This window comes from Balaenoptera ricei, chromosome 19, assembly GCF_028023285.1.
Source record: "Balaenoptera ricei isolate mBalRic1 chromosome 19, mBalRic1.hap2, whole genome shotgun sequence".
NCBI classification, from domain to species: Eukaryota; Metazoa; Chordata; class Mammalia; order Artiodactyla; family Balaenopteridae; genus Balaenoptera; species Balaenoptera ricei.
In genome coordinates, this window is record NC_082657.1 from 36,660,471 (window position 1) to 36,681,067 (window position 20,597).

A 20,597-nucleotide genomic window follows, 5' to 3' on the forward strand; every position below is an offset into this window, starting at 1 on the left:
CTAATGCATCTCCTAGTGCCTTTGGTTCTACTGTGGAATGAGGTCCCTCCACCCTTCCTTCTGGGCCACAGCAGTCACCCACACACAGAGCCCTGTTGCATGTCCCAGATGAGACCCCCCTCCTCAGTCTCATTTCCTCCATACCACCCTCCACACAGGCAGCCAAAAAGATTTTTCTCAGGTCCTGTCCTGTCTGCCTCTGGGGAATCCCACACCTCCCCATTCCCACCTGGTCCAGATCAAATATACCCTTTTTGTGAATCCTGCTTGGATAAGACTCCAAACAGAATGATTTAATCCCTCCTCCTTGCTCCTACTGTTTATAACTTTCTATTTAAAGCAGAGCTTGGTGCTCAATATGATCATTCATTCATTCATTTAACAGTTATTTACTGAGCATCTTCTGTGTTCCCAGCACTGTTTTGTGCATTAGGAATAGAGCAGAGAAAACTCTGTCTTCATGGAGCTTACAGTCTAATAGGGGAACAGATAATAAAGATCTACATGTAAAGTAAACTACACATGGTATACCTGCAAGTAAGGACTAGAGAGAAAAATCAAGCAGAGAAGGAGGATTAGGAGAGCTGGAATGGTGTGTGTGTGTGTGTGTGTGTGTGTGTGTGTGTGTGTGTGTAACTTTAAATAATGTGTCCAGGGATGGGAATTTCCTGGCGGTTAGGACTGGTGTTTTCACTGCCGGGGCCCGGGTTCGATCCCTGGTTGGGGAATTAAGATCCTGCAAGCTGCACGGTGTGGCAATAAATAAATAAATTAATTAATTAAATAAATGTCCAGGGAAAGTCTTTCGGAGAAAGTAAAATTTGAGCAAGGACCTGAAGAAGATTAGGAAGTGCAGTAGGTTGAATGGTAGCCCAAAAAGATATGTCTACGTCCTAGTCTCCAGAACCTCTGAATGGAGGCTTAATGGGGAAAAAGGTTTTTGCAGAGCTGTTAGAGAATGAATTTATGTTAAGTAACCAAATTTGTTATGGAAGCCCTAGGAAACTAATACAGGAAGCAAATCTTGTGGAAATCTGGGGTGGAGAAGAATGTTCCAGGGAGAGAGACTCTCAAGGACAAAAGCCCTGGGGTGGGGATTTGGTGGCTTATGGACCGCCAAGGAGCTGGAGCTGCTGAAGCAGACTGCACAGGGAAAGTGGTAGGAGTGAGGTCAGAGCCTAGGGAACCAGATCATGTGAGACCATGTAGGGTCTTGCTGGCTTTGACCCTGAGTGAAGTGGAGCCATGGCCGGGTTTTGAGCAGAGAAGTGGCATGATCAGACTTACAAAGACATAAATGAATGCATAGCAGCTACCATATCACATCCTAACTGTGTCCATGACTGCTAAACTCTGAGCAATTTGAGGGCAAGGGACTATAGTAAATTTTTTTGCATCCCTAGGGTCCATCACTAATAATTTAAGAGTTCCTACAAATCAATGAGAAAAAGACCAAAAAATAGGTAAAAGAAAGATTCAAGTGTTTAACAAACATGAAAAGCAACCGGATCAGTTGCATTCCTAGGAATTTATCCAAGAGCAATGAAAGCATGTGTTCACAAAATATTTGCCTATGAATGTTCATAGCAGCTTTATTTATAATAAGGAAAAGTTTAAGCAGCCCAGGTATCCATCAACAAGAGAACTATCCATACAGTGTATCCTTATCCATGTATGAAATGTATCCATACAACTGGCTATCCATTTGTATATCCATACAATATACATTCAATGAATATTGTATGGGTATTTGCATGTCCATACAGTGGAACAGTATTCAACAATAAAAAGTAACTAACTATTGCAATGACATAGATGAATCTCACAAGACATAATGTTGAATGAAAGAAGCCAAACACAAACTAGTATGGGCTCTATGATCCCATTTATAGGAAGTTCCAGAACAGCCAAAATTAATCTCTGATGAAAACATAAGAATGGTGATTGCCTCCGAGGAGTCAGAGCAGAGATTGACTAGGTAGGGACAAGAGAGAGTTTTCTGGGGGTCACGTTCTACAATATCATAATATAAGGTCTGGGTTACACAAGTGTATGCATTTGTCATAACCAATCAAACGATACACTTAAGAGTTTTGCATCACCATGTGTAAATTTTACATAGAGGTGAGAGGGGAGAGCGATAGACAAAGATTGAACTCTAGTTAATGATATACATGCTTGAGTGTTTAGGATGAAGTATAGTGACGCCTGTAACTTGCTCTGAAATGTATCAAAAAATAAAGACTGATGGATGGATGGGTAGATTGATATGTGCTAAAGCAAGTCCAGTAAAATGTAAATTGCAGAACCTACATGATGGGTAAATGGGTGTTCACTGTACAACTCTTTCTACTTTTCTGTATGTTGAAAATTTTCATAATAAAATGTTTTTTGGGGGAAAGAGGCTCAATAATCAGGGATGTGTAAATTATGAGACTCTATCTTCCACCCCTGGGATCAAATTACAAGACTCTATCTTCCACACTCTGGATTGCCAAAAATGTTAAAGACTAGGGATACAGTGGGCACAAAAGTGTGGGGTTTCTCACACTGCAGGTGGGTGGACCCACGGTGGTGCCCCTGCAAAGCCATCGGCCCTGACACCCCGCGTGCTTCCTTCCTGTTCCCTTCCTGCCCTGAGCTTCTTGTCCTTTACATACGTTGTATACAATGTTGTATCCTGTTTTCCCCTCAGCTTGGATTATCAACATTTCCCCACTTCTCTAAAAACTCTTAGTAAACGTTTTACTTAAAAGAAAACAGGTATTGCAGGATTTGAGTGTTTTGTTTTGATTTTTTTTTTTAGGGTTACAAAGTTCATAGTAGAAAAATTAGAATGTTCAGAAAAGAACAAGAAAGAAATAAAAATCCCCTGACACCCGTTGACATTCTGTTGGTCCTCTTTCCTGTCTCCTCTGTGCACATGCACGGGCGCGCAAACATACACACGCACACACACACAGATTTTTACGTTTGTGTGCATTTTAACAAAATAGGGATCCTATAGGACATCATGTTTTGTTATTTGCTTTTCTTAATGAAATTCTTCTGGGATGTGGTTTTATAGGCTGCCTGGTTCTCTAATGAGGGACTCATTTTCCTCCATTGTTGGGGTCCAGGTAGGGTCAGCCTGGTGCTTGCTATGCCCTTGCGGAGCCCAGGGCAGAGACAGGCCCACCGACACCGGCTTAGAGACGTGCCGGCTCCTTGGGTCAGAGCGCCTGGCAGAAGTACCTTCTGATCCTGAGGGAGTCCCCCTGGCCTGGCCTCTGGCCCCTGGTCTGGCTGCCCCAGCTGCTCCCATCACCACCACCTGGTTCCAAGCTCAGCTGGGAGCGAGCTGGTCACCCCTCTTCCCTCGGGGTTCCACTGCCAGTCCTGACATGTGCTGGCCTGTCCTGAGCTGCCCTTGGCTGGGCCGGGTCGGGGGAGGGTGGTTCCCAGAGTCCCCCTGAGGACTGTGGGAAAAGTCAGGCATTTGAGGCCAGTGGTCAGGGTGTCTTGCTTCAGCAAGGCCTTTGGCCTAAGAAGCCTCCTCGGTCCAGCCCTCAGCCTGGAGGAAACCCCTGTGCCCCAGGCTTCATTGTATTGTCAGGATTTCCTGTTTCCTGGCCACCTAACCTATTTATGGGCCACAATGGCCGCTTCCCTGGGGAGGTCCCTACTGTACTCAGGCCATTCTCCACAGGCCTCTGGGCTTGGCCCACACATCCCATGACGGCCCAGCCTGGTCTTTCTCTGGGGTAGGGACAGTAAATGGGTGTCACCTCACGTGCTAATTCAGTAGATTGATAGAGCCTGCCAGGCACAGCGTGAGGCTTCTGAGGCTCTATCTGGGCTCAGCAAGAGTCTGACAGTCCATCAGCCGTGAGCGCTGTGTGGGGCTGGGTGACGTGAGCACGCAGCATGGTGACGGCAGCCCTCTGCCCAGGCCCTAACTTCCTTTCTTGTCTCATCTCCTACCTCGCTGCCACGCCCCACCCCTCCAGCCACAGGTCCACTCTCTCCTTTGAACATGACCTGCCTTTTCCTGCCCCAGGGCCTTTGCTTTTGTTGTGCCTCTGGCCTCTCATGTCCTGAGCAATTTAATCAGGCAAGATTTATCAAATGAAGCAGACACTGTTCAGCTCAACAATTCTTACTCAACCTTCAGGGCCCTGATTCTAATGTCACCTCTTCAGGGAGGCTTTCCTGTGCCCCTAAGACTGGCCCCCCATATTCCCCTTCCCCAGCCCTGGTACCATTCTATAGGAGAGGCCACCAGGTCAATTTTGTGGGTATCTGAGATCAAGTTCTCTAGAAGCAGAGCCTGAGATGCAATTTTTATGCAAGTGGTTTACTGAGATCCTCAATCCATGTGAAAGTGAGGGAAGCAGAGAATAGGGCAGAGAAAGACGCCAAACAGGGTGTGGTTTCAGGAGAAATCTTGCCTCAGCCTGATCCCCGAGGACTCCAGATTGTGAACGGTACCAAAGACATTGTGGACTCCAGAGGCCAAGGGACCTGGCTGCTAACCGCCCATGTTGGTCAGTCACTGCTCATAACCTCCCGAGCATCTCCAGGTGATGCGGCTCCCGTCAGCCAAGGGCAGCCTCTGGAGGGGGTGAGCTGAGAGCAGCCAACAGCACAGCAGCTCAGGGATGGGAGCACCAGCCCGGGGATCTGGGCGGACATGAACGGCGCCTGCAGCAGGAGTATCCCACCAAGTGGGAGCTGCCCACAGCAGGTGTGGCATCTGAGGCACCCCAGAGCCCAGAACTGGGCACCCAAAGACAGACGTGACAGGTGACATACTGCTGAACTCAGGGAGGGCAGCAGCTTCAGGGCTGGTACTGACTCTGTGACCTGAGCCCGGGTATGTGGGGGTCACCCCCTGCCCCAGTGCCTTCCCAGCAGGCCTGGTGTCTGTGCCCCTGGACCTCATCTCCTCTGGCTGCGTCCCACCTCCCTCCCCTGGGTCGTGTTGGTCGGCCCGGCTGTGCGTCCAGCAGGCTCTAGGAGGGCCGCAGGCTTCTGTGCCAAGGATGTTCTGGACCTCTCCCCAGCCCTGTCCACCTTCCACTCCTCTCTCTGCCTTGGGCACCATCCCTACACAAGTCACATCTAGATGGGTAAGCAGCTCCCTAAATCCCTCCTCCTCTTGGAAGCCTCCCCAGACTTGGACTCAGGAAAAAGGTGATACTGGGGAAGGGGCACGGTTCTGGCTGCTTCCTGTCCCCTGATGGTGGTAGTGGCGGTGGTGAGGGTGGTCCCCAGGCTGACCAACCAAGGAGCTGGTCTCAGGGGCCTCAGTCATGCAACCAAAGGCCATGGTGTTTAGGCCATGACGAGGGGGTCAGGGTACAGAGCTGGGGTCTGGAGAAGAGCTGGCTCCCTTTGAGCAGCCTGCGGGAGGAGGAGTTCACGTGCTGGAAAGGGGTGGGACCAGGAAGGGTGTCCAGAAGCTTCACTCAGCATCCCTACCCTGCTGAGCCCTGTGTTTGGGGAGGGCAGGGAAATGTGGTGGGGTTTGGGCCAGGCAGAAGAGAGTGAGGAAGGGGAGTGCGCCTGTGTTGATAACCCCTCCAGGAACCGGTTCATGCTTAAAGGAAGGAAGAGAGAAAAACAGCCCACAGTGGGGACCACCAGGCAGGAAGCTGGAATCCCAGCTCTGCCCCCTGTGCTTTGCAACCTGAAGCTCTGGGCCCCTGGGCCTCAGGCTCCTCAAATTAATGACAACGAGTTGGACCAGGTGGCATGCGGGGATTCTTTGGGCTGGAACAACCTGCCGAAAGTCCCTAAGTCAGGAAGGGCCCCCGGTCCCTGGGGAGAGGCAGCTCTTCAAGGGGTGGGACAAGGAGCCTCAAAGCCCAGGATGGAGGAAGAGGCACCCAGGGACCTTGTCAATAGCTGCATCAGTCAGACCTGGGCTCCAGTCTCAGGGCAGCCACTTGCCCCCTGTGGGCCATTTACATCTCCGAGCCTCAGGCTCCTCACTGGGAAAGGGGGACAGTAATATCAGCACCTGCCTCAAGGGTCGGCATGAGGGCAACGGGTACCCAGGGCCCTCAGGGACATGTTCCCGCTACCCCACCGTGGCTCTGTGATCCCTACATCAGCCCTATTAGGGAAGCAGGACAAGGCTAGTGCCCATACTTCAGATGACAAAACTGAGGCTCCAGGTGCTCAGTTCAGGCTGCCTCTCCCTTTGATGCACCCTGCCTCTCCCACCTCCATGGCTGCAGGCGATGCTGGCCAGGCCGTGCGTGTGTGCACACGTGCACACTCACACGCACACACACTCACATGCACCCCCGCCCCCTCTGCAAGGCCACCCTGGGCTCAGCACTGCTGAGGTGGGAGACGGGAGCAGAGCATGGTGTTTCCCACTGCTGGGCTCCTCCTGCCAGGAGGGGAGGAAGGAAGGAATGGCGCTGGTGGCAGGAGGGGGATAGGATGGGGGTGGAGGGGTGAAGTGGCTGCCTGTTCCATGGAAGGATCCATTTTTCCCTGGAAACACTTCTGCCTTCCACCCCCTCCCCCAGCTGCCTTTTCCTGGAACAAAGGCTGGGGGTGGAAAGGAGACGGTCCCAAGACCCACCTGGACAGATGCATTGTGACTTCACCAGCCCAGCTTGGCCCCAGAGCCTGGCCCCAACCCCATCCGGGAGCCCAGACCCCTGACCACCTCTCTGCCTCATAGAGGGAAACCGAGGCAGACGGTCAGAAAACCACCTTCCTCCACATTGGGTCAAGTCAGAATAAAACGGTGCAGCCCACACCCTTTGAGGGGTCATGACGGTCAGTCCTCTGCCTCAGAAAGGCCAGGGCTCCAATGAGGGGGGCACTTCCCTTGGGGGCCTGTTCTGCTCTTCATCAAAAAGTTCCTGCTTATGTCCAGCCGGATCATCCCCGGTGGAGGACAGACTAGCAACTGCCATGCCCCTGCCTCCCTCCCTGGCCAGCAAGGCCTGGGGTGAGGGTGCAGGGCGTGGGCCGGGCAGTGAGAAGGCGAGGCCGGTGAGCACTGGGGAGAAGTTCTCTGGCTTTTCACCTGCTCTGCTCTCTGCTCCGCGTGGCTCTGGCCTAGCCCTCCCTCATCCTTTCTTTCCTCCCTACTCTCCCCCTCCCCCACCCCCGCTTTCCCCCCTCCTGTGTGTCCTCCCTCTCTCTTCCTCTGAATCACTTCTTGTTCTCTCTTTTCTCTCTTGTGTGTGCGTGTCTCTCCCTCTCTGTTCTGGGCGCTCTCTCACTTTCACTTTCCTTGGCTTTCTCCTTTGCCACTTCTGCCCCTCTCTCTTCTCCTCTCTCCCTCCTTTGCTCCCCCCTCCCCGTCCCTCTCTCCCCTTGACTTTCCAGCACTCCCCTGCCACAGATCCAGCTGTCCTGCAGGCATCTCCCCAAGCTGTTCCACCAGCTCCTCAGCCTGCCCCTCCTCCCCCAGTGCTCCCCCAGGCTCTCACCATACCTGTGCAGCCCCTGCATGCTCCCCACTTCCTGCCTGTCTCCCTCCAAAGGCAGGCCTCTGTCCAGCACAGAATGTCGGAGCTGCAGTGCGAGGGACCTGACATGGGTTAGGGCTGAGAAATCGAGGTAAAGACTAGCCAGGAGCTAACAGACCCAAGACGAGGCCAGTTGAGGCAGCACCCCAGAACAGCAGAGCTCGGGGGCTCTGAAATTACCAGCACAACCCCTGCACTTTACAGCTTGTAAGTCGGGGCTCCCACTGTGGGGTCCTAAGCGGGCAGGCCCAGACTCAGCAGGGCAGGGCTCCCTATGCCAGGCACTCCTGGCTGGTCAGTGCCACCCCAGCAGGCAGCCCTGCAGCCCAGCAGACTGTAAATCACCACCATTGTCTGGCCTGGCCCCAGTCTCGCCTGTACTTTAAAAGGAAGACAAGAATCTCCCTGCACGCGGCCCCCCTGCCTGCCAGCCGAGAGAGGGCTGACGCAGCAGAAGAGAAAGGGGGTCTTTATGCCCACGGGCAGGAGGGCACCGCATCCCCTCCCAGTCCCCCTACAATGCCCTCTGGTGAAAGGAGTCTTTGTGATGCTCCCTGAGACTGGCCAGAGCAGACACAGTGCCCTCCCCAAACAGGAGGCAGTAACAGGCAGCTGGGGGGCTCTCTGTCCTGCGGGGAGGAGGGTCACAGGCCATACTGGGGGAGGCCTCTGGGCCCAAGGACCTGAGGAAGAAGCCATGTGATGGCAGGAAAAGAGAGAGGAGACACTCAAACTGCAGCATGCGGAAGCGAGGTTAGAGTTGTCGTGTCCTGTGTCCACATAGGCCCTGACCTTTCGCAGCTGCGGAGGAGTGAATTCCTGTGGAATTGGTCACAGAGGAGGGGCAGCTCTCCTGCCACCCAGTCTCACTGACCACATTCTCACCTACTCTACCTCTCACCCACTCTGCTTTCACTGCTTCTTGAGTCACTTTGCACAGCCCAGGCAGGAACTTTGCAATGCTGTTCCTTCCACCTAGAACACTGTTCCCTGCGTCTGCACTGCTCATCACCTCAGAGACGCCCACTTTGACCTCTCCTCCTCTGCCCCTCTGGGCTAGCTCTACTTCCCCTTAACCCACCTCCTCACCTTCCAGCCTACCACATCATTTGTTATGTCTGTATTTTTTTTTTTGTCAGTCTCCCCAGCTGGAATGTGAGTTTGGTGAAGAAACTTACATTCATTTTTCATTTATCTCTTGTCCCAGTGCCTGACACACAGTAAGTGCTCAATGAATATTTCTTTGAATGAAGGTATAGATCATTTCACTTCCCCTTTCTCCTACCCTGAGAGGGAGGCACAATGGTTCTTGATCCGGAACTGAGGGATACTTCTCAAGTTATGTAGTGAAAAAGAAGTGGAACTGAGGGAATTCCCTGGTGGTCCAGTGGGTAAGACTCCACACTCCCAATGCAGGGGCCCCAGGTTCGATCCCTGGTTGGGGAACTAGATCCCGCATGCCACAACTAAGAGCCCACGTACGGCAACTAAGAAGTCCACATGACGCAGCTGAGTCCGCATGCTGCAACTAAGACACAGTGCAGCCAATACAAATAAATAAATAAATAAATAAATAATATTTTTTTAAAAAGTGGAACTGGGATTCAGATTCAAGGCTTTCTGACCCCAAAAGCCATGCCTTTAACCCATAGTTCCCTATCTCCCTGTGACAGCCACCCTCACGCACTGGGACCCTGCCTGGAGGGACCCCAAGGAAAGAAGGGCAGAGAGAAGGGCTCAGCCCTCAGAGAATGTTCGGACGGCCCAATCCCTCCCTTACAGGTCCAACGGGGGCCCAATGCCAGGTCCTCAAGCAGAGCTCTGTGCCTGTGAGAACAGGGGAGCAGCTCCACCACTCCCCTGCACCTCACCCCTGCAAGTCTGACCCTGCCCAGCTGTGCATCATTAGGCAGGGCTCCTACTGCTTCTGGAAATTTAGTGCCCCCCCACCTCTCCCACCCTGTGTAAAGTGGGGCAGTAACACCTGCTCAGCAGGTGTGTCTGTGAGGACCACAGGTGAAAATGTGCAGAAAGGGCTCCTGGGACCGGACTGTAAAGCCACAGACCCCTCTGCAAAGGCCTGAAGCTGGCAGGAAGCTAGGGGTGGGAAGGACTCCAGAGAAAGGCTTGGTTCCCTCAGTCCCCGGCTGGAGGAAAAGGCTGAGCTCGGGGCTGCCAAAACCATGAGTCAGCCATCCCTGAAAAGCCAGGCAGCCCAGGGCCCGGCAGGGAGTGGAGGGCCAGGGGGCCTGGGGCCTGGGGCCTGCTCTGTGGATGGGGACAGTCTCCCCAGGGAAGAGCAAAGCCTTTCAGGCCAGGAGCCATTGGAATCCATCTCTTTCAATCCTGATCCAAGGACCTGAGTGATGCTAACAGTGGTCCCTGAAAAAGGGACTTCCTTATAAAGGCCAAACGTGGGGCTGCCTGACCCCTCCAGACTGCCTTCATGCCCCCCTTCATCTTACCACTCCATCCCCATGAGCCAACAGTGTCCCCCAAGGCCCCTCCGAGCCAGAGACAGGGCCTTAGGGGACAGCAAGCTGGGTCCTTCACTGTGCAGATGGGGAAATCGTCCCAGGGAGGAGCAGTGAAGGCCTGGGGCAGAAAGAGATGGGGCCCAGCTCTTCCCGCCCCAGGCCTCGCACTTGGCTCTGCTTCGAGGACAAGCCGCTCAGGTGCAGCTGTCCGTCACAGTGCCGGGTCGGATGCTCTGGCACAGGCAGGCTCGGACCCTGGAGTGGAGACCCCATCCAGTGCGCCCTCTTGCCCCATCTCTCACCCCACCCCAGCCACGTGGAACTTCTCGCAGTTCCTCAAACCGGCCAGGCTCTATCCAGTCTTCGCCCATGCTGTCCCTTCTGCCTGGAAGGTCATCTCCCCTTTCTCTTTCCTGGCCAACCTGTGCCCATCCCTCAGCTCTCCGTACAAACAGTAGACACAGCTTCCTCCAAGAAGTGCTCCCTCTCCTTCTGCCCCCATGAAGCCGGGGCTATGAGGCCCTCTCTGTGTTTCTACCCATCGTAGAAGCCACTCTGTAGGGCTGTGGTTCAGCCCCAGATCCCAGCACTATGGCCAGTACACAGCAGGAGCTCAGTGTTTGCTCAGTGAAGGGGACTGTGAATGAGGGGAATGAGCTCCTCATGATGGAGGGTCTCTAGGATAGGGGGTAGTCCCCAGGGAGCACTGCCTTCTCTTTCGAACTTCCCCGCTCTGGCCACTTAAGGTGGCTGAGGAGATGGAGGAATACCTGGCAGAGGGAGGAGGTACCACTCTCTCGCCAAGGGTCGCCTCCCTCTTGGAAGGGCCGACTCCACCCCTGCTCTGTTGGGCCCACTTCTCACTTCCATTTCCCGAGCCCCTACTGCTAACAGGGGCTCTATTTCCCTGTTCAGATTCCAGACAGAGGGACCTGATGGCCATGTCCTGGGTCACTGACCAGCCCAAGAATTCATCATCCAGTTGCCTTCAGCCAGGGGCCCAGGGTCCACATCCCAGGCAGCCAATAATTCACTAAAAAATCTGTTCATTTCTTTATGCAAAAAATTTGCTCTGAGCACTAAACCTGTGCTGGGCACTATCCTAGGTGCTGAGGATACGGCAGGGAAGAAAACGGATGTGGGCTCTGGCCTCTCGGGCACACAGTCGAATGGGCTCCTCTCTCCTCCCCACATTTCTGGAAGCCTCCGTCTTCCTCCCTGATGAAGATGTTTTCGTTTCTCCTCTCCATGGAACCTCTCTAAGCAGGCAGACACACCTGGGCCAGAAGGAGGCCAGCCACAATGACACCCATGAGGCTGATGAACCGAGGACAAAGACCGTCACCCTGACAACTCCCGCCCGGAGTGCTGGGTCTTGCCCTAAGCACGGTCCCCTCATTCTCTCAGCGAACCCCAGCCACAGCACTATGAGGTGCACATCGCTACTGTAATTCCTGTTGCTGTAAAATGGGAAGGCCCAGTGAGGTGAACTATAGCTGAGTTTGCAGGGCCGGTAAGCAATAGAGCCAGGATTCAAGCCCACGCTGGCACACGCTACAGGGGAGGGCTTAATCACTGGCCACTTGGCTTTTCCAGGCCCAGAGTGGGCACATCCATTCATCTCACTGCCCTACAATGACCCCGCAGGCGGGTAGGGCAGATGCCCCAGAGCATCTGGTCTCCACCAGACTTGCTTTCTGCTGGGAGGGCAGTGCTGGAGAGGGCCTGCCTGGAAGAGAGGGGACGGTGACCAGCCAGCCCAGTCCCTTACAGAAAGCTCATTCAGTGGGAGACCTCTCCCCCCACAGCCCCAGTCTCGGTCACAGGGACTCCTGTGGCACAGGGGCCTATTTTGGGGAGGCTGTGTCCACCTTCCCCATCCTCTCCAGCCAAATCCAGAGTACACTCAGGACATGGGCTCCGTTTTTGCATCCCCCGTCTGGGGCCTGCTTCCTCCCTGGTCCATCACTCTCCTCTACGGCCCCCATCTTGGTGGGGACCATGTCCTCCTCCCCAACACCCCCTGTAATTAATCATGGCTCTGGTCCTGCTCACCCACCCCACTGCCAGGCCCGGACAGGGCCATCTACCTCTCCTGGTCAGAAGCCAGTGACCAACTCAAAATAACTATTTCCCTTCCCTCCAGCACAACTGTCTTTCCTGGGGGGGACAACAGCTGCAAGGGATTAGGCGTGGGGAATGGAACCCCACCCACCGAGCTGGAGGCCGGGGCCGGGGGCGTGGTGTGAGGGGCCTGCCCCACCCCGGCATCCAGCATCCAGGGTCGCCTTCCCCCCGGAGTGAAGTCCTCTTCCCCAGGAGCAGGAGGTGAAAGAAGGGAGCTGAAGGACGGCTGCCTCCCCCAGCCCAGCCCACCTGTGGCCAGGACTGGGCCCCCAGCCTGAGGTTGCTGCTTGCAAGTCAGGCATAAAGGAACTGCATGCTCTCATTGCAGCAGGAAGCTGGAGTTCCCACTTCTGGGCCTTTGCTCCCACTGTTCCCTCCGCCTGGACTGCCTTTCCTCCTTTGGCCTCCTGGCCACACAAAGTCCTCCTCCACAGAGCCTTCCTCGATCCCCCCCGCGCCTCCAACAAAACGCAGAGACTGGAAGTTACACCTTTTACCTGCTCACACAACCACCTCTAACGGTACTTCTCCCAGGAACAGACCCCCTGGTGAGGGCGACTCAGTGAGAGGGCAGAGCCACCCTCAGCTGGAGGAGATGGGGGGCTCTCTTGGACCCCGGAGTTGAACTGAGCTGGATAGGCCTCACTCTGAGCAGTGACACCTCAGCCAAGCCCAGCTCAGCCAAAGGACAAGGGGAGGTGTGACTGGGCTGGGGAGGGCCCCGAGAGAGCTCTGAGTCCCCAAGGCAGGGCTGTGTCACATGAGCGCCAGCCTCAGTGCACATTTCCCCACTACTTTTGGGGCTGCTGCTTCTCTCTCTGGACGGCCCCTCTGTACCTGTGCCACTCTGCCCTGGGGCCACTCGAAGTTCACCTCGGCCCCCCACTCCCACCTGCGGCTCCTCCTCCCTCTGCAGACACCCCATTGTCCCTGCGTCCCTTTCCTGAGGCAGCCTGACGGATCGTTGCTTTCTCCCTGCAGGTCTTGGTCACAAGGGCTCTCAAAGCCACGCTTTCAGGCTAGCCCCTCCCTAAGCAAACTCGAGAGAGAGAGCTGGCGTGTCAATACACCTTCGTCTGGCAGGTGGCACTTCGCCCTCCCATGCCCTCCCACCCTCAGCCTTTCATGTCTGAATGAGGTTACACAGTGGCTAAGGTCAGGGACCAAGGTCAGGAGTGAAATGATGCTCATCACTCATATAATTCTGAACTTGCATCCCACGCCCGAGGCTCATCACCTAACACACACCCTAAGTGTTTGTAACTAATCCTACAACCCCTTGCAGGTCAAAGGGTGGTCCATGGATCGGAAGCATTAGCACAACCTGTGACCTTATTAGAAATGCTGAACTTAGGGCCTCATACCAGATCTGCTGGAGCAGAACCTGCATTTTAACAAAATCCCTAGATGACTCCTATGCACATTAATGTCTGAAAAGCCTGCTCAGATCCATTTTTAAGGAAGTGATTATATTACATTAAACATTTTTTGGTAGTGGTGATAAAATCTTTTTTTTTTTTTTTAATTTATTTATTTATTTATTTATTTATTTATTTATTTATTTATTTATTTATGGCTGTGTTGGGTCTTCGTTTCTGTGTGAGGGCTTTCTCCAGTTGCGGCGAGCGGGGGCCACTCTTCATCGTGGTGCGCGGGCCTCTCACTGTCGCGGCCTCTCTTGTTGCGGAGCACAGGCTCCAGATGCGCAGGCTCAGTAGTTGTGGCTCACGGGCCTAGTTGCTCCGCGGCATGTGGGATCCTCCCAGACCAGGGCTCGAACCCGTGTCCCCTGCATTGGCAGGCAGACTCCCAACCACTGCGCCACCAGGGAAGCCCTAAAATCTTATTTTGTTTAATGCAAGCATTTAAAACAGCATTGTCCAATCAAAACTTCCTGTATCTGCACTGCCCAACATGGTGGCCATTAGCCACATGTAGCTACAGAGCACTTGAAATGTGGCTCGTATGACAGAAGAACCGAATTTTAAATTTATTTAAAATTAATTAACATTTAATTTAAATAGATACAGGTGGCTAGTGGTTACCATATTAGCACGAATTTTCAATCCACTTCACTTTCTACAGGTCTGCCAACCTAGGAAACTGCAGCCTGGCTCCCTTCTCCGTCTCCACGAGGATTCACACAGCCCTGAACTCCTTCCTTGTTACAGTGCGATATTGCGATATAGGAAGAAATACCTATTTTGGTCTTTATCCCCAGCTCCTGGCCAGAGCTCCTAAAACCTTTGTAATTTCCTAAGCAATAAGGGCGCCAGGAACACCTTTTGTTCTGATATTTGGTCTTTGACCTCAGTTCCTGACACAGAGGTCTAAACTCCTTGGAATTTTCTGGGTGATAGGAATGTCTTTTGTTCTAATGAAGTGACTCTTGGTGGGTTCCTGGATGGGAGCTGTTACCTGAAAGACCAAGCCATAATCAGAAGCTCGGAACTTTCAGCCCCCCTTCCCATCCTCTGGGGAGGAGAGAGGGGGTAGAGACTGAGTTAATCATGAATCACGCCTACATGATGAAGCCTCCATAAAAATCCCTAAAGTACAGGGTTTGGGGAGCTTTTAGACTGGTGAACACATCCAGTGTACTGGGAAGGTGGTGCACCCCAACTCCACAGGGGTGAGCCATCACAGCAAATTATCAAACCTGAGGAGTGGGTCAGGAGAATTCCCAATTTGTAGCTCAGTCAGACAGAAGTGTGGGTAACCTGAGGACCCACTACTTGCAATTGCCCTCTGAGTTGCGGGGTGGGAAGTCTTGTGGAACTGAGCCCTTAACCTGTGGAATCTGATGCTAACACCAGGTAGATAGTGTCAGAACTGAATGGTAGGACACCCAACTGGTGTTGGAAAATTGGTTGGTGTCGGAAGTATTGTGTGAGTAGAGAAAGAAACAAATTTTTTCTTGCATATGGTTTCACAAATAAGGCAGGAAATTGGTGCCTCTGAGGCCCATGGAGCCACCAACGGGAGGGGAGGGTGGCAGCCACCATGGGTCCCCACACCAGCTGAGCTCAGCCTCCTGGGGAATGGGTGATGCCCTGAAGCACCCTTCAGGCCTCAACAGTTTCCTCGGGCAAGGGGAGTAGAATGGGACAAAGCTCATGTCCAAATCCCGCAGGGAAGGCCAGTGGCCCCTCTGAGGCTCAGCTGCCTAAGGAAGCTCCAGCTTCTCCATTTCTCTTACTTGAGGTTGCTGGGATTTCCTGGGCGTGAGGACTGGTGTAGAGCTTTGGGTGTAGAGCATCTCCCCTCCCCCACTCAACTGCCAGCACACGGACCAAAGTGAGCACAACCCTTGGGAATGAATATTTACTCCCTACAAGTAGTGCAGGGATATCAGAAATACCATTCCATAAGAAATAAATAAGATCCACACATGGCCAAAAAAAAAAAAAAAAAAAGAAAAGAAATATCTTTCCACTGGAGAAATGAGTCAATTCCAAAATATGCGACTGAACATTTTACAGGTATCTCTGTCCCCGTTAAAATGGGGCATAAGGGCTTCCCTGGTGGCGCAGTGGTTGAGAATCTGCCTGCCAATGCAGGGGACACGGGTTCAAGCCCTGGTTTGGGAAGATCCCATATGCCGCGGAGCAACTAGGCCCGTGAGCCACAATTACTGAGCCTGCGCGTCTGGAGCCTGTGCTCCACAACAAGAGAGGCCACGATAGTGAGAGGCCCGCGCACCGCGATGAAGAGTGGCCCCCACTTGCCGCAACTAGAGAAAGCCCTCGCACAGAAACGAAGACTCAACGCAACCAAAAATAAAAAAAAATTAAATAAATAAAAAAAATAATAATAAAATAAAAAAATAAAATAAAATGGGGCATAAGAACTTGGCAAGCCCAGCCACCTAAGACCTTCAGAACGGTATAGTCTGGAACTCAGGACCGGCAGCTCATCCCTCCTCCAGCCCACACACTTAGCAGAGAATCCCCATGTGATCCTACTGTCCACATATCCTCACGTTCCCCACAGAAGTGCACCAAGAGAGAGCAAGCGGACACTTCACCGAGCTTTAGGAACGGGTGCCAGGAGTCTTTTTTGCATGCTCACTTGTCAGTTTTGTACTTGTGTCCTGAGACATGCTTTCATAGCACACCACGGGGTAGCCAGCTTGGAGGGGAGAGAACTCAGCTTTCCACTACCTCTGATACAGGCTCCCGAGAGTCACCAGGACTGACATGTTGGCTTAGGTCAGTTTCCAACACCAAGAAGAGAGGCCCCAGGCTTGCAAGGATGCTTTAGGCTTCAAGTGAACATGAGGACAGCCCTGGAGGAGGGGAGGTGACTTTGAGGGTGACTTGGAACCCAAAGGCTAGTGTGTGTGTGTGTATGTGTGTGTGTGTGTGTGTGTGTGTGTAGTGATTCTACTGTATTTCCTGATTTTACTGTATTTCCTCCCAAATACCAGGAGGATTCACAACTTAAGACTTTATGGAAAAAAGGGTTGGGGGAAACCCATGGGATGAGAGAATTTATGAAAGCCCTTATTAATATTTATTACCCTCATGCAATAAAACAGCAGAGGCTCTCAGTGACATTTTACACCCTTTGCTAAGGGGTTCTGTCCAATGTGTTTCCATATCCCACCCTTGCACACTGTTTTGCTTTGCTTCAGACACCATGGATACCAAGAAGCACAATTTTTCCAAGGCTCATGCTCCGTCCAGATGCTCAATGACTTATGGATTTACAATTTGGAGGGCCTCTATTGCAGCCCAGGGGTGCTCATGATTTGCATTACAGGACTCCATATTTTCAGGTTATGGAAAAGGTACAGAGATGTAAGTTACACACTAGAATTTTGTATAAAGGGAACTTAAGGATTTCAGAGGTAGTTGGGTTGCTATCTGCAAACGTGCCAGGGTGGGTTGCTTTACACTCTCCTTCCCTCCCGGCATCTGGCTTCTCAGCACTCAAGAGGTATCACATCAACTCTTGCTCGCTCCAACTTGGAGCAGCTTCAAGTGACAGAAACACCAAAAATCACCAGGGGACGATGTTAACATGCAGATTTCTGGGCCAGATTTAGATCTCCTGAAAGAGAATCTGCATTTTAATGAGCTGGGCCCCAAGAGCCTGCATTTTAATAGATCAGGGCTAAGTAATCTAAATTTGACTTTTTTTTTAATTGAGAAACATAATCGGAAGAATATATTCAACCGTGTGTGCAATTCAAATAGTAATGAAGCAAACGTCCATGTGTAAACACTGCCCAGGTTAAGAAATAAAGCACTGATGGTCCTTGGACGCCCCCAAAGTGCCTCTCCCAACACTTGTATCCCCATCCCCAACCCCACCTCTAGGCAAAAGCGCACTCCTGAGTTTTCAGATACTCCGCCCTCCGCCTGTCACTAGAGTAGTCCCCAAAGGGATACGTTCCAAGACCCCCGGTGGATGCCTGAAACCGCAGATAGTACCAAACCCTATATATACTACTTTTTTCCGATATATACATGCCTATGATAAAGTGTAATTTATAAATTAGGCACAGTAAGAGATTAACAACAGTAACTAATAATAAAATAGAACAATTATAATGATACACTGTAATAAAATTTATGTGAATGTGGTCTCTCTCAAAATATCTTATTGTACTATACTCACCCTTCTTCTTGCAATGTGAGATGATAAAATGCCTACATGATGAGATGAAGTGAGGTGGGTGACATAGCATTAGGCTACTACTGAACTTCTGACAATGTCAGGTGGAGATCATCTGCATCAGGTGATCTTGCGTCATCGAGCCATGACAATGTCAATGGTGGGGTGTTAAGAGCAAACCATGTTGATGGTTGGGGATCCCAGGTAGGGCAGCACGAAATTTCATCATGCTACTCAGAATGCAGCACAATTTTAAACTTATGAATTATTTCTGGAATTTTCCATTTAAAATTATTGGACTGCAGCTGACTACAGGGAACTGAAACCAGGAAAAGCAAAACTGCAGATAAAGGGGGACTACTGTATAGACTGTCGTTTATAAATGCATCCTAAACAATATATTGTTTTGTCTATTTAAAAATTGTACAGAAGTGTAATCATCTCTACTATATTATGCCTTGCTGTTTTCACTGCATTATGGTTGTGTGGTTCCTCTTTTCTTGCACCTAGCTGTAATTTGCCCCTTTTTCATCACTGTACAGTATTCCACTGGGTGAAGATAATACAAATGATCTAATCTATCATTCACAGACGGACATTTCTTCCAGCCCAGCTCTGTGGTAAGTTTCTTGTGTTTTATCATGAGGCTAATTTTGTCGAGGAGGAAACAGCGGGTCAAAGAAGTCACGTGATTTAAGAGCCTAGCACAGGAGTTAAACAGTCTGAGTTTGAAACCTGCTTCTACCACCACTGTGTGAGCTTGGGCACATTAATCTCTGTGCCTTGGTTTTCTCATCAGTAAAATGACAATAATAGTTCTTGTTTCAGTGTTGTGGTAATTCAGTAAAACAAATACATGTAAAGTAGTTAAAACCTGGCCTGGGGAAACTAAAAATAGAATTACCATATGACCCAGCAATCCCACTATTGGGCATATACCCTGAGAAAACCAGAATTCAAGAAGAGTCATGTACCACAATGTTCATTGCAGCACTATTTACAATAGCCAGGTCATGGAAGCAACCTAAATGCCCATCAACAGACGAATGGATAAAGATGTGGTACATATATACAATGGAATATTATTCAGCCATAAAAAGGAACGAAATTGGGTTATCTGTAGAGACGTGGATGGACCGAGAGACTGTCATACAGAGTGCAGTAAGTCAGAAAGAGAAAAACAAATATCGTATATTAACGCATATATGTGGAATCTAGAAAAATGGTACAGATGAACCGGTTTGCAAGGCAGAAATAGAGACACAGATGTAGAGAACAAACGTATGGACACCAAGGGGGGAAAGCGGGGATGGTGGGGAGGTGGTGTGATGAATTGGGAGATTGGGATTGACATGTATACACTGATGTGTATAAAATGGATGACTAACAAGAACCTGCTATATAAAAATAAATTTAAAAACAAAACAAAACAAAACAAACTTGGCCTGGCCCATTCAAATACTTTCAGTTCAGGAATGGGAACAGGGGCTTTATCTTACTTTACATTCTTTGTACAGTTTGAATTTCCCATGAGCCTATGTTACTTTTTTTTTTTTTTTTTTTTTTTTAATTTTATTTATTTATTTATTTATTTATTTATTTTTATATTTATTTTTGGCTGTGTTGGGTCTTCATTTCTGTGCGAGGGCTTTCTCTAGTTGCGGCAAGTGGGGGCCACTCTTCATTGCGGTGCGCGGGCCTCTCACTATCGCAGCCTCTCTTGTTGCAGAGCACAGGCTCCAGACGCGCAGGCTCAGTAGTTGTGGCTCACGGGCCCAGTTGCTCCGCGGCATGTGGGATCTTCCCAGACCAGGGCTCGAACCCGTGTCCCCTGCATTGGCAGGCAGATTCTCAACCACTGCGCCACCAGGGAAGCCCGAGCCTATGTTACTTTTATGATCCATTAGTTAAACACAAATCTTTGCCCCACAGCTTTCTATCCTCAGCCTCAGGCCCTGAAGTTCAGCTAATGTGCAACCATGAAGGGACAAACCAGGCAAGCCCTCGCTGCAGAGGCAGAGCTGAGTCTAGTCGTCTTGAGCAGCCACGTCTGGCCTGGCCCAGCCTCCCAGGCAGACATTATCTGACCTGTCAATGCCTCTACAAAAAGGAAACAGCCACCACATAGGAAGCAAGGGGACATCAGCACAAGGGAGGACAGGGATGGCATAAGACTCCCATCAGGTGGTCCTCATCCTTGTTCTACTACTGCCACTCTGACAGGGGCCGGCCCGAGTCTCTCTGGGCTATAGTGGCCTCATCAGTAAAATGGAAGAAGGGAGGGCTCAGACAAGAAGGGCTCCAAGATCTTTTCCAGTGAATTCCTGAGACTTGAGGCTTTTGGCTAAAGCTGCCAAGGATCTAGGGAAATCAGCTTGGGGGTTGTTCTCTGGCATTCTTGCCTCCTTAAGAAATGCCCCGGGAGGGGGCTGGACTGGCACGGTCAGTCTTATTGGCTTGGTTGCAGGGGAAGCAATCAACGTGCTGGTTGCAAATAAGGGCCATAGTGGATCTGCTCTCCCCCAAGACGGGCCCTGCTGAGAATGACTGCATGACATGTCCCCTCAAGTTCATGCCAATTAACTAACACTCTCATTTGGAAGACAACGCCTCCTAAAACACACCGTGACTTCTGAGGAGCTGGGTAACCAACTCTGCCTGCTGCAATTTCCTCAATCTAAGGTCACTCTGGCTCCAGCTCCATGAAGGAGGAGGCCTCCAGGCCCTGCAGCCTGACCTTTCCTTCCTCCTTCCCTTGGCCTCATAATTAGTCGTCGTCATCTTCCTGGTGAGCTGGAAAGCTGAGGGCAGGGGCCATGCAGTCGTTGGTACCACAATTCACATTGGCCTGGGTCCAGCTTAGATAATACATCCCACCACCCTCAACGCC